At 47.2% G+C, this 14643-nt stretch overlaps 1 long non-coding RNA gene across 1 annotated transcript; it reads left to right on the top strand.

Moving 5' to 3' along the window:
• The first annotated feature begins 11088 nt into the window (after positions 1–11088).
• Positions 11089–14439, top strand: LOC144472535 (uncharacterized). The gene is made up of 3 exons (XR_013494431.1): positions 11089–11647; positions 11802–12024; positions 13264–14439. It is a non-coding gene; the product is annotated as an uncharacterized LOC144472535 (long non-coding RNA).
• Positions 14440–14643: the final 204 nt, after the last annotated feature.

Below are 14643 nucleotides of genomic sequence, written 5' to 3'. Positions count from 1 at the left end.
AAATCCGAAATAACTTTGGAAGTATTGTTAACCAGGTTGGATTAACGAAATTGTCCACGGTGGCACGAGGACGAAGATGGCGTCCACGGCGGCGAATGCACACAGCGGGCCCCCGGTTGTAAGTAGCGGCAATTAATTCGAGTTCAACTATCTTGGAAACTATCTTCACGGTTGGCTCTCTCTCCTTCTAGCAGGCTGCACTCGGCCCCCGTCGCTGTTGCAACAATCTGTTCTGCTGTTTCTTCCGTTCCAAGTATGGTCGACGACGACGACGAAGTTAGGGGACGGAGATTAGGCGTCGAGCGGAGCGAGCGAGGTACGCGGCGCGCACGCGACGAGCCGCAGCCGCCCTACGCTTGTTTCACAGTTTAAACCCCCGCGCGCGCGCGCGCTCGGACCTGGCGTGCCTGCTAAATTATCAAGAAAACCGTGCCACCGTGAACGCGGAGCGGCCATTCTTTGGGGGAGAACGTACACCCGAATATACGCGTGGAAAGATAATGGGGGGTGGTAAGACAGCGTCGGGAGAAAGAGGAAACTTGCCGGAGATTTTCAAGTATAATTAAAGGAACGGCTTTAGAACCGGCCGGATAAATGCCGGTTCCGCGCAGATAAAACGGGTTCAAGTGGCAACGGTCAGTTTCGCGCGATGTTATTGCCGGCGTCGAGCACCAATTCGCGAATTTGTTCCGTTTTTAAAAATACCGGTTACACGCGCTTGTATAATCCGGCGTTGTATTCTTATGGCTTCATTTCAGAATGTAATTTGAGCATTTTAGAGGATCGTGGTCTTTGTTACCGTTCGACGCCTCGAAATAATTTAATTAAATCTTGACTCGGTGCTTTCGGAGAAAAATACGGGTCACTTTATCCTGTTATCTCTTTCACAGTTGCCACGATTTTGGTAATTTTTCTATTAAAATAAGATAATTTTTATTTCTCGCGTATCGAGATTTACTATCTTATCTAAAGTAGATTATTTATTCGTTGATCTTATTCTTTATTAATTCTAAATTAAGAAACTTATTCCGCAGCCTGTTACTACGGGGTAATTCTTTTAATTAATTTGTCCGGCAGCACATTTCTCGTTTACGCGAAGTGAAAGCCAGGTATATGTTATTGTTAGTATAAGCGACTATTAGAATAATGGACGCTACGCACGCGGCACGATGGTCGCAATTGCCCGCGTTCCCTGTTTTAATTCTATTTAACTTTAATGGAACGATCTCGACCGTAAGATAGGCGGGTGGGGGGGGGGGGGGGGGGGGGGGGGGGGGGGGCCGCGCGTAAGAAAGCGCGAAACGTCGACTATAAATTAAACGCACTCGAGTCTCTATTAAACCCCTCGCGCTACGATTTCTTTCGGAGCCCCGTTGATTAGCGCGCCGTCGTCTTTAACCTCTTTCGCTGCAACAACGAGTCAGACCGGCGACACAGATTCCAAGCAAGATCTACCAAATGTGAACATTATTAATTTCTTCTACATCGAAATAAAGACTTTCATATATTCCTTTCGTTTCATTTCAAATATTTAGAACATCTTATAATTTAAAAACAACTTATAAAAATATTTCAACTTTAGCTAAAATCACATTGCAACCCTTTGGCTACGGCAGACTTTGGCACGGCCATATGTTAGACACGCATTTCTGAGGAAGTATATTAAAATATTCCGAATATTGAATTCTATTACGTTAAACCTATATTGCTTGAAGTGAACAATAATTTTAACAATTTTTTTACAATATATAATTAATCAAATTTAATAATAAACGGGGGCGAAATTTGATCTTGACGCCTATAGGCGCCTACAGTACCGGGAAGCCAACATGTTTCGGACGCCAATAGGCGTCAACAGTAGTCAAAGGCTTAAACATGAAATTTTTACCGCTTGCCCAACACCACCGTGAAAAACCTCGAACTGTTTAACAAACAGATCGATCCATGGTAACCTCAGCTATTTCGATCGCGTTCGGACAAGACGTCTCGAAGTTTAAAACTGGCAACGCTGTTAAAAAATTCAGCCCGAATGACGCGATCGAATTCGCCGACCCAAGAGATTCAATGGAGCTCGGCAGGCTGTGCGGCAGCGACAGTTGCGGAAACAAAGCGTGCAGCCTAACAATAAGCAACGATAAGAGAAAGAACAGTTTGAAATCCAGGAACGGGAACACGGACGATCGAGATCTGAATGGGTAGAGAGGACGATAGTCGGGGCAGCATCGGGAGCAGCAACTCGCGGAGCCCATCGATGACGCTGGGGAAAGCTGCGTTTAGGCTGATTGCCGCGATATCGGTCGGTTGTTTTGCAACGCGAGCGGAACCCGCGAACACGCCGAAGAAATAGTTGAGGTTCATACGCCGAAGAGGTTCGAGAGAGCTTGCAGGAAGAGCAGTCTTTGGGAGCAGAGCTGGGCAACCTGGATTAGGTAGGACATACGCTAGGGCAGCTGAGAGCGAAGCGTTTCGTGACACCTCGGGGCAACAAAGCCCCGCCCATAGCTTCTCGCGGGACTCTCGACCAATTAGCTCGGAGTTCGGGCGACCCGAATCACGTGGGGCACGTGAAAGAGCAACCGAGAGCAGAGCGCTTCACGGTGGGCTCAGTCCCCACTCCTCGGCGCAACGACGCCTCTTTCTTAGCTCCTCGTCGGACTCCCCACCAATTAGCTTCACATACTTAACAGAGATCAATCGCAGACATCGGCCGGATCAAGCGATACAGAACCAGCATCGGGAGAGAATGAGATCCCATGCGCCCCAAGATTCTTTCTTCAGACACTTTCCAAGACTCTTGCCCCAGCATTGGCCCGTTGCATCGCTCGATTCGCCCTCGGCATGAGCCATTCGCTAGGAAACGGTCCGAATGGAAAACTCACGCGATCCCGTAGTTTCGCGGTCGCGCCGCGGCGAAGCGGCGCTGCCCACGCCATCGCCGCGATTATTACCCTAATTCGACGGTGGCGTGAGAGCGCCGGCCAAAAGAGGGGAAATCGAAAGATTGCAAGCGGCGTAGCGTGTCGCGATCGTAACTTACGACCGGACGAGCGCGTTCCCCCGGTTTCCTTAGGCGGTTTCCATCGTTAATCTCTCGGGCGAGACGCGGCCGCCGATGGCACGGCCAAACGAGCAAGCCGAATCCCCCCGGAGCGGTGCGCGGGACAGACTCGCCCGAATTTATCTTCATCACGGGGAACCGTTGCTCTCGGACTCCGGCTACGAATGTTTCTACTAATTTCGTTGGTTCGCTGTTTCCCATTATCGCCGGCTAGATTTTTCTTCCTCGATCGACCTCCTCCCCCTCCTCCTCCTCCTTCTCTTCCCCGCGCTCGAATCGACGTGTTTTCGATCGACTATACTACTCGCCGACGATAAACAATGCGATACGCCGCGGCATCCGGCGAGACAAATGATGCGCGAAACAGGGGAACCGTTCGGATGAAATGATTTGCTGGGGTAGGGATTTTTATTTGCAGATCCCACGAGACTATCCGTGCTAATAAATTGTATAATAAATTATGTATATAATAAACGGGGCAGCAATTAACTTTGGCTAACGATAGCGGTAACAGTAAAATTTATTAACGTACAGTTACGTTACGGTTACGTTAACGTACGACTTAACCCTTTGCAAAAACAACTCTGCAGAATTTTTGAAAAATTCTTGGTTCATTAAAAAAACAGTGCAGGTAAAAACGGACGGTTGAATTGTCGAAAAAGTAAAGGATCCGAGTCTGCCCCCCCCCCCCCCAAAATAGTCAGCGTTCAGACACGATATTAACCCTTTGCACTCGAAGTGATTTTAAGGCGAGATCTAAAATTGCTATTTTGACCAGCTGTATAGTATAGTATAGTACTTACTATAATTTGCGGATGTGAGATTGAGTCTTGTGACTCGTAAAACTGTTACGCTTTTAACAGAATAGTCTTTAGTAATGTCAACATTATTTTGTTAATTGTATAACAATTTTCATTGGTGCTTCAGAGGCGCCACTCGAGTGCAAAGGGTTAAGATTTACGACTTATTATTGGATCTCCACCGGACAAGATTTAATAACGTTTAACAATCTCGAACGAGTTATTTGTACGCGCGATATAGACATTCAATGAACGATCTCTGAAATCTTTGACACCGTTCTCGACGGGACGAATTTCTATACGAAAACTCTAGCTTTCTCGTCCACTCTTCTATCGAACAATTCAAATATCCTCGATAGAATATTAGAGAACGGGGGTAACTGTTTCATGCGAGCAAAGGCTGTCGGCTCTGCGAATATAAGAGCGTTAAGCGGAACCGAATTTTCGCTTGATTGCCCGATACGATTCTAATCCAGCGTTTTATAGAATTTTTCATTTCTGCACCGATTTTGTTCCAGCGATTTTATTCGGGTGATTTTCGGGTTCGGAATTCGGCTACGTAGCCATCTCATTTCCGCGATACTTGTTCGGCTCGTTCGAGGCAACACGCGCGACCGTTCCAAGTGTTTCGAAACGTATCACGGTCCGACAAGTTTACCGGAGGCGTCCGTCCGCCTCGCCTGACATCGCAGTCACCGTAAGCGACGCGATACGTTCGTCATAATTAATCTGCGTTGGATCGCGACCACGCCTAATCCACGAATCTTGGAGACTATGGTTCCGCCGCGCCGGTTTCCTTTGGTTTGGCGCAGCAGCCGCGTTCGCGTCTATAGAAATTTTCGGCCCGTTCGGAGGCGGTCCAGAGACGTTTCAGAGGGAGAGAGAGAGAGGGAGAGACGCAGCAAGGAGCCCCGGCACGTCCGGCTGCAGATTGATTGCTGATCCCGAAATTGTCCCCGAAGTTGCTTTACACGTTTCGGTGGCGTGCCCAAGAAGTTATGGTCTCCTGGCTATGTTTACGTAACTCGATGTGACGGATATATAGTTAGCGTCTGGCGTTAACTAACTAACTAACATCCGTATCACCGGTCGACCAGCTTTCTCCGAAGGTATCCGCGCCTCCCAATTAGCCGGGTTAGAATTGCAGATCCCGGAGAACTTGGGGCCCCGGCATCGCACGAATCGCACGGTCGTCGATTCGACGGTATTTATGCGTCCCGCGGATGCCAAAGTCCAACGAAAGACGCGCGCGCTCCGGGCCCCGGGAGTTTTCAAACGACGCTTCTTCCCGTCCGCGCCGCCTTTGTAAGTTCGCGCGCTCGAGCGACGGTCGACTTACGGTGGTTAACCCTTTTAGTGCCGGAGGGCCGATATATCGGCTCGCGCAGCACTGGCGAAAAGTGCCTTATACTTATACCTTTCTTATTTATATAATTTCCAATGAATATAGAAAAATTGCCGTCATTGTTCCATTCCCAATTTCGTCCTTAATGCACTGCTTTTTGAATTATATAAATATTGCTTTTCCTTTGGTTTTTATGAGCCTTTCTCCAAATCCTAGCAAACTGTGAAATTTGGCTTTTTCGCCCGGCACTGATAGGGTTAAATTCGGCGAACAACCGAGGCAAAGTCGGACCACGGGGACAGAAGGGTCCGGGATACGACGCCGGGACCCGAGCCGACACGAGCGGCCAGGCGTCGAGCGTATTCGACTTGCCGGTACACGCGGAAATGGTTGTTTGATGGCTTTCAAACAGGCCAACTATGTGTTCTTGCTATCGGGTGGGCGTGGGACGAGCGACGCTGCACGGCACGAACACCGGGCAAACGCGTGGAGACACGCACCGAAAAGACACGACCGCGCGCGCGCCACCCCGGCGCTGCACGCTCGCAAGTTCCATATGACCGGCGGCGTGCCGGAAATTACCCGGCACCGGAGTCACGCGGACGTAAACGCTGGCCGTCGTGACTCGCATCCCGGAACGGTTCGAAATTTTCTGCGCCTTGCATTTCCGAAAACCATCCGTTTCCATTCTGTAAGGAACATGGTTCAATGAATAATGTTCACTTTTATTATACAACGATATTTTATTGTACACGAGACGACGTCTATCCCCACGTGGCGCGAAAAGCGATACCCAGCGAAGAACTGTCGCCGCCACGTTCCGTTCTCGCTCGCCCGATCGACGATCCGAATCGTTCATTTGTTTCACGCACACAACCGTGCGTTCGTGTCCATCTTATTACTGTACATTCATACAACCGCACGTTCCATTCCACATAACCAAAAATTTGATATTAATCAAAAATTTGGCTCAAATTACTTTTAAAGCATAAAAGCCAAAAATTTGATTATATATCTTACTACTATACACTTGCGGAACCCGGTTCTCGTTGGAACATCTTCGGCACGCTTCTTTGTTCAGCTCCTAGAGAGATTGATAAGTTGTTGACCTTAACCCCTTGCCGTACTTTGACGAGTCAGACTCGTGATGGAGATTTCTAGTAATAAACTGATGGAAATAATGGATGTTACAATATAGTTTAACTATCATATTTTGTATTTCGCGCCATATGGTATGCAAGAGTCGTGGGATAGTTCTCCTTCCGTTTCCATCGGAGAGCTATAGTGTGAAGTGAGACTGTATACGACCGTCTGTTCTGATTCGTCTTCGCACTGGTAAACGTGTAGTGTCCACAGAGAGACCTAACCTAATTGTACTTTTCACAATAAATAATTATGGTTTTGAACCACGTCTCGATTTATTACAACATAAACTATTAGGTATGAATATTCACCCGTTCCTTTGACTAGGAATAAAATTTCATTCTCTTGGTACCAATATTTAAACAATCAAGTAGATATAAGCGCACAATAAACATAAAATTTCCTTTTCCATCTGAGAAATTAGTGCGATCGAAGGAATTCTAATCATATAACTTCTAAAGAAAATGGCACGGCAAGAGGTTAACCTGTCGCGCTTCGTGTTCGATTTCACTTTCCATTTACCATCCATTTAATTTTGTTCGATGAAGTGACGGCAGGAAAGAATTATAATATATAAATTTTGGTTGCTGCGCGGATAAAATAAAAGGCTAAAAATTCTTTAAAATAAAAGACATAAAATGAAAGGCTGGAGAGCCGAAGCATCGGCGGATAGATGCCTGCGCACTAGTTCATTGCGCGTCTGCCGTTGAGCAAAGAGAGCAGGGCGAACCGGTGCAATCTCGGCGGTCGGCGACAGGACTAATTCTTTCAATTACGATCGATCACCCGGCTGGAAATTGAAAAAAACGCCGAGTCACAAATCACGGCGGATCTCCGCGAGGGATCCGGCGGGGTCACGGTTCATTCCTCGCGGAATCGCGGAACCGCGTGCCGCGAATTCCGGGCGAAACGGAGCGGGACTGGGCGCGGGTGTCCCGGTGACAGGGGCCGACTATTTTCAACCATTCCGAATCCATTACTGCGGTTCCATCCTTCTGTGCCTGAAGTCGACTACGGAGCAATGTATCATCCGTAAGTGAAGCCACGGGCCGGCGATCGTACCACAACCCCCCTCTCTCTCTCCCTCTCTCTCTCTCTCTCTCTCTCTCTCCCTCTCTCTCGTTTCTTTTTCTTCCCGCGGCCCTGTTTCACTGCCCCGCCGCCACCATCGCCGCCGCCGCCGCACCGTCGGTTCTTCTATTCCATAGCAAACAGAGGGCGAGCAAGAGGCCGACTCATCCCATGACAACTCTCCCAGACTTATAAATCAAACCCCGCGAACAAATCGCTACGGAGATCCTACGGTGGTTCCCGAACGGTCTTCTTGCTCCTTTTCTTGCGTTATCATCGAACCCCTTGTTCCTTTCTACTCTTCTCCCTCTTCTTCTACTTCCTCTTCCTCTTCTTTTCCCTCTTCTTCTTCTTCCTCTTCTCCGCGTGTCGTTTCTTCGCTTTCTTCAATCTCTATCTTCGTTTCGAGAAGTTTTTCGGCGGCTACAACGATTTTCCTCCGGCTTTTTAATCCGAATACCGGACCAGCTGGGATTTCTTGCTGGCAAGCGTTCCACCTCGGCCCCCGCGACCACCAGCCCCGGGAACGAGGATTGATAGGCGCGCGGTCGCGCGCTCATTGTTTTCCGCCTCCGCTGTAAATAGTCCCCGTGATTAAATTACAAGCGAATAAGTGTCAGGAGTCAGATTACGCGTGTATCGGCGACCTTCCGAGGGCCGAAAAATACGTCCTGGACTCTTGTCGGCGATTTCAATGTGTCATTTAACACGTTGAATGCCACGGGGGTCACCGGTGACCGGCACTGAACTTGGCAGTGACGCCGTGGGGGTCACCGGTGACCGGCACTGAACTTGGCAGTGACGCCATGGGGGCTACCGGTGACCGGCACTGAACTTGGCAGTGACGCCATGGGGGTCACCGGTGACCGGCACTGAACTTGGCAGTGACGCCATGGGGCCCACCGGTGACCGGCACTGAACTTGGCAGTGACGCCATGGGGGCCACCGGTGACCGGCGCGCTCAGATTGATGAAAATATATATAATTTAAACAAATGACAATACTTATAATTTTTTATTATTATCATCGTTGATGTAGTGGTGTAACTACATCAACGATGACTAATAATAAAAAAATATAATATAATATGTCTACTGCAGATAATATTTGGACATTATATGTATCGCATAATAGAAAATTCATCGTGGCGCCACGGACAATTCCTGTAAAATTTGCGTGGCATTTAACATGTTAATATTTTGATCAAACATTTGTCCCGCTAGATGGATAATTGCAAGTATTTGCGGCAAGAGAGAAATCGACTTCGAAATTTTTGGTGAAATTGAGAACGCGTTAAATTGCTTCGCTTTGGGAAACTAATACTAAATACCACATGTCAATTTTTTATTTATAATTACCAATTATTTTATAATTACCAATATGTCAATTTTGACCCAGAGAACCGTTACAGGCGTTAGAATTGCAAGGGTTAGAACAGCGGCGACCGCTTAAAGGTTAACAATCGATCTGCGCTGTTTAAAACGATCGCACTGTTTAAAATATTTGTTCGCGAAGCAGACGAGGATATCAAAACACCGAGAGCATTGTCTTGAAAATGCTGTTCCGCGCCGGCAACGTTAATCGAGAGAAATCGGAAGAGAGTGGACTTCTACCTGTGTAGTAGCGTACTGGTACCCCAGGCTGTTTGCTTCGGTTCCGACAGAACTTCGGCGCATCCGAGTCAACAGAGACTGGGCCGCGCCGGAGGCGCAACGTCCGATGCCGGGTGACCACGAGGACGTCATATCCGGGAAGCGCTGAACTTTACGGCTGCGGGGATGTATCCCCGGCAACGAAAGCGTCGCGGAATAATCCCCCAACATCTAGGTTTTACCAAGTACCTGTCCGACCGGGCTCCGATATCGGAAACTTTCGGGGGACGCATTGACGTTCGTAATCTGCCGCGTCAACGAACTCGAGTTCCTATTTGTTTTCCCGTTACTATTCGATTTATGCCGGCCCCGGCTTTGTCGAACGTGTTCAATTTTAGTTAACTGAACGTTCGATGCTGTCCGCCAAGTTTTATAAAACTTGTTGGGATGAAGATGGTGGAAGGGGGAAGGGTACCTTACGTTTTAAATAGTTTATTGCGACTCCAGGCGACAATGAAATCAACGTTTATCAATGTAACTTATTGCAATTTTAAATTTAAAGTAATTTTTTGATATTGCTTATTTAAATTTTAAGTTTTATATTAATTAAATGCACTGGTTATTCAACTAACGCAATTGTCCAAAAAGCTGAGGTGAACTTGTTAAATAATAATTTATTAAAATTGCCTTCATCGCTGCCCTCAGACATTGTCAATAGCAAATATATTATCTTGTTTTAAGTATAAATGTAGTTAGGCCACTTCCAAAGTAAACGGTTCGATTATGTACCGACTCGTTCTGTTACACCGCAGAAGGTTAATATCCCTTCACGAACGAATTCGAAATTGATTTCGATTCATTTGGAAGAATTCGACGGCGCGCCGCCTCCGCAAGGTCCGAGAACGCTTCAAGACGCGCGTCGCGCGTGCATCGCTCGAAAACGCCGCGCGCGGCGCACTAAAATTTGAATATTCGCTCGATCGGCGGAAAAAAAAGTTGATCCGCGTGGGAAACGGACCGGAACACTTTTACGGAACGGGAAAAGTCCTCCCGCGACCGTCCTTCGCAGTTTCGAGCTCGAACCGCTTTTTTTTTTTTTTTTTTTTCGGAAATTGCTTCTCGTTTCGCGCTGCGGCACGTCGGGCGCGGCACCGTTCCACAGTTTTCCACTTTTGAAAATCAAGCCGCATAAAACCACTGGGAGTTGCGTCAACGAGCACGCAAAATTTCGCGCGTCGCGTCCGCGGTCCCCCTTCGCCTCGGTTCTCTCCGTCGAAAGATATTTTATCGACCCGACGAAAAAGGTTGGGAAGAGGGGGTGGGGTGGGGTGGCGGAAGGGCAGAGACACGGTGGGTGGAGGATCGGGACGGGAACAAAAAAAAGCACGGCTGATTTTTATCGATCGCGGGGAAACATAAAAATGTCGATAACGTTAACGAACGGAATTGGCGATTTTTATTTCCAAGTTGGCGTTCGTCCAGTTGCGCGCCATTTTACACGCCTCTCGGTAGCTCGTTCGACAGCATTGTTAGGAGGAACGCAGATTGGATATTGGATTTCGCGGACGAGTCGCTCTACGCCTTCGGCCACCTGGTAGGCTTTTATTCGCGACGCCCGATCCCCGCGATCAACGTCGATTCGACTGGAAAAAAGAATAAGGGACGAGAAACGGAGGAGGAGGAGGAGAAGGTTCGGGGACACTTGATAGTCGGCCGGTTAGCCGTTTACACGGTGCGGTATCGATCCTCCTGACAAACGAATTATACTATTCTAGAGCGCGTTGCCGACGTAAACGAGTTGATAATCTTTGAATCGGGACGATGGTAAAGTTTAATTGGTTCGTCAAACGTGGGCCGGGCGCGGCGAACGGGTCTTGTTAAACATCGTAATTGGCGACGTTCGAAGGGTGTCGATAACGCCGGCCGAAGCGGCAGCCGGAGAGAGAGGGCCCCTCTTCCCGGTTGAAAATCGGCCGGCGTCGGGCGTTGCGAGAGCGGAAAGTCGAACGCGAATGTATGTAGCGTTCGCCGCGCGCCGATTCTCGTCTCGCGTGTTCGATGTACAGTACATGTTCCCGGAGCTGCGCGGCGGTCGACCGATCGGCCCAGGTTGTGATTCGCGAACGCATCGATAACACGTCGCGCGCCCGCAGCCGATCCCTTTGATCAATCCGCCTCCAATCGACTGCGAGTCGCGTGCTAGTGACGCGGATAACTTTGGCAAGCGCAAACGCGCGTGACAAGTAATGCAATTAATTAGAGGCCACGCGGTCCTGAGTCGGAATATTACTGTGCCGCGATCCGCGACGTGTTCCAATGCTGCGGCGCGATTGTTCCGCAAAGACGACGCGCTGGTTCGACGGTCTCGGACTCGGGGATCCGTGAACACGGCAAAATAAACCCATATTTCTCTCTTTCTCTCTCTCTATCTATCTATCTATCTCTCTCTACCAGCGCCGTTTATATAATACGTTATTTATATATGTGAAAGCTTCGTGTACGCGCCGCTAAGCGTCGGACGCGTGAGGAACGGCGCCACTGGCGCGGAAGAACTTGGAAAAGTAATTTCTAACCTCCACTGTGCAATATGAAAACTGAGAAAAGCAGCAACGTTTAATTGGCGATTCTCTAATTCTAGGTTAGTGTATAAGTTGTAAATAGGGTTAGAAAAAAGGGGAAAATCGTACCAAAAAATTTAATAAACTCTAATTGGCGTTTCCTTAATCCTACACCCAAGAAGAAAAAGAATCGAAAACATATTATATATGTATAATGTGTGGTTATTATCTTAGTTGACTGCGAGGAAAAACACCCACGTAAGCTTCCCGGCTCTGCTCTCGCGTTTCGATTAATGGGGCATTAACTTTACTCGGGAAATAGGACTGGATATATCAGCAGCCAATTATTTTCTGCGCTATGGTTTCCGGATGGCAAACTAATCTACCGGTGGGCTGATGAACAAAGTGAAACAGGACCGGAACCCCTGCTTGCACGAGGATACTCTCTGCGGCTCGCGTTCGTAATGTTATATCAAAATTCTGCCAATTATCAATCCGAACGTTATAGTCTATTCCTACTTGAAAGCGCTATTATTAGAGAAAACTGGATATAATTATCATGCGGAGAGAGGAAACGGTACGTGCTAAGGGTAACATCGATTCGGAACGTTCGAAATGATGACTCGCAATTGTTCCGTTAAAAATGATCACTATCATTATTATTATCATTAAAAATTTATTTATTTCACCGTGGTGGCGATAACTGCGAGTCCATCAGCGCCCACACCGTCTGCAATTAATTATATACGAGTGGACTTACGTCCCAAAATACAACTAAAATTTATACCGACCCCGGTAATTACAATAACAATAAACTTTGATCCAACAGTGAAAATCCGAACGAAAATCGTACAATTCGTAGAAAGAATAATCTCGGCCGCGTGGAGGATTGGGAAAAAATTCATTATCCACGAATATCTCGTTTGCTCGGCCACCGGGGAAAAAGCAAATAAAACGGGCGGCGATCGAATTGTCCAGCTGGAAGATAATCAATTCGCGATAAATCAATGAAAAAACGTCGTCGCGGTATTGCGGAGAAATCTGTCGCGCGGCGAACAAAACGGACCGCGCCGGTGTTCGATCGACGATACATTTCGCTCGTCGACTTCCTCCTTGGTAATAACAATTTCGCGTCAATTTTTTTTCGAAGCATATATTTCACTTCGAAATTGAATTTTATAAGCGCGGCAGATTTTAATTAAAATTAATCGGCGATCGACGGAAACGTTTAGGATTTCTTATTAAACCGTGTGCGTTGCGTAGCTCGTCTTACGTAACGCGTACGATCATTTATTATAGCAATTGGAAGCGAAACCGTCGTTACGTAAAAGTAGAAAATAAGTTGATCGAAAGTGGTGAAGTTATTTCAACGAAGAGATAGTACAGGAATCGCGAATCGTTGTGGATAGCTGTAAAAGTATCTGTTCTATGCGTTTACTGTGAAATGAGATAAATCGCTGCTATATTTTTTACGTTACAGCTGAAATGTTGTAGAGTAGGAGAAAAAAGTAGAGACGATGTGATATTACACCTTGAAAATTTATATTAAACTCCAGATATACCCCGACCGAATTGTAATCTTTTGGAATTCTTATTAAAATATTTACTCTATTTCATTAACTTCGCCGCCTCTAAGATCTACAGTTGCTCCCCAAAGCAATCGAAATTGTTTGATTATCGATGTGGAATTTTTCAGAAAGAAGGCCACCGAATTTCTCGACGCAGCCTCGATATACAAGATTCTTCGACTACTCGACTTCGTCCAGAGAAGAAGCGTCCGTTCCAGCGCAACCGGATTACGGAAAGGCTTAGAACCGAGGAACGCGGCTCAAAGGCCGCATATCGCGAGATTAAAAACCGTACGAGATTTCCGTGAAGCGGGGATCACGGTGTAGACACATATTGCATTACGTTTCTGGTCACGGTATCGAACTGCGACAAGTTTCGAACTCGCGGCGTGCCCGGGGAGAACGCCGTGTTGCCGGAAACATTCGGCACCTCGCGCGCGCGCGCGGAGTAGTTAATATTCCCGCGGAACGGTTACGCAGTCCCGCGGAATAAGATTTCTCATGGGGTATCTCGGCGGAATGATTTTAATTAAATGGCCCGCGTGTGTTCCCGTCGCCCGTTCGTCGCCGCGGGTTTTCGACTGCCGTTAGGTAGCGGGCCGCGTGTCGGGAACAGCGGTTAACTCGGCGATCCGTGGCCCGGGTAGCTAATTTCCGCGGAACAAGGATCGGGTTATCGTCGAGGTGGCGCGACGATGGGGGTCCGCGAAGGGCGTACCGTTACGCTGTTGTGCCGCGAGGAGAAGGAAAAGGATCTCTCGAGAGAGACTCTATTGGAAATGGGTGTTTAAATACATTTAAACAAAGGTGTAGTTTTAAATAAAAGAAACTTTATTTTACGGTGCGTGAGGAAGCTCTTTTCTATGCAGATGCTGTTCTACGACTGACCGTGGCCTTACCGGAACCCCGAAAAGAAAACACGGGTCCCCTCGTAATTCGAAACTGTTATGCTTGTGCCTCGCAAGGCCAAGCACTTATACGAGGTGTATATTTTCCTATCTTAATTTCCATCGCTTCTGAGAACATTGAATTGTTTTTGTCCACGCACAAATATCGTATTGTGGGTAATATGTAATATTCCAATAGACTCCATAGTCTTCCCTGCTGGACGGTTAGAGTTTTTCATCGGAATAAGCCGCGAACGGGGTTTTACAAAGAACTTTATTATAAAGTGAAGATCACGCGGAACTAAAGTTGTAGCAATAGATTAACAAGTTGTTAAACCGCGCAACTATCGTACAATATAGTCTTAATTTCTATTTGATCCCAAATTGTAGTAATAATTATTTTAAATATATTCTTACTACAATTGTTTCCGCGTACACACAAGGATTTTGATGTTCGCGGGTCCCGATTACCTTTTACGGTGATAGGGAGGTTATTATGAAATCTTAGACGTTTGTGCGATAACAACTATAGAAATATTTATTTTAAATAACACTTAATGCTATGCTGTACAGAACGTCGGATGAATGGTGAGTGTCTGCGTAGTGCAAAGTGTGTATTGT

This window comes from Augochlora pura, chromosome 7, assembly GCF_028453695.1.
Source record: "Augochlora pura isolate Apur16 chromosome 7, APUR_v2.2.1, whole genome shotgun sequence".
In the NCBI taxonomy this organism is placed as follows: Eukaryota; Metazoa; Arthropoda; class Insecta; order Hymenoptera; family Halictidae; genus Augochlora; species Augochlora pura.
This window is presented reverse-complemented; position numbering and strand designations above follow the sequence as displayed.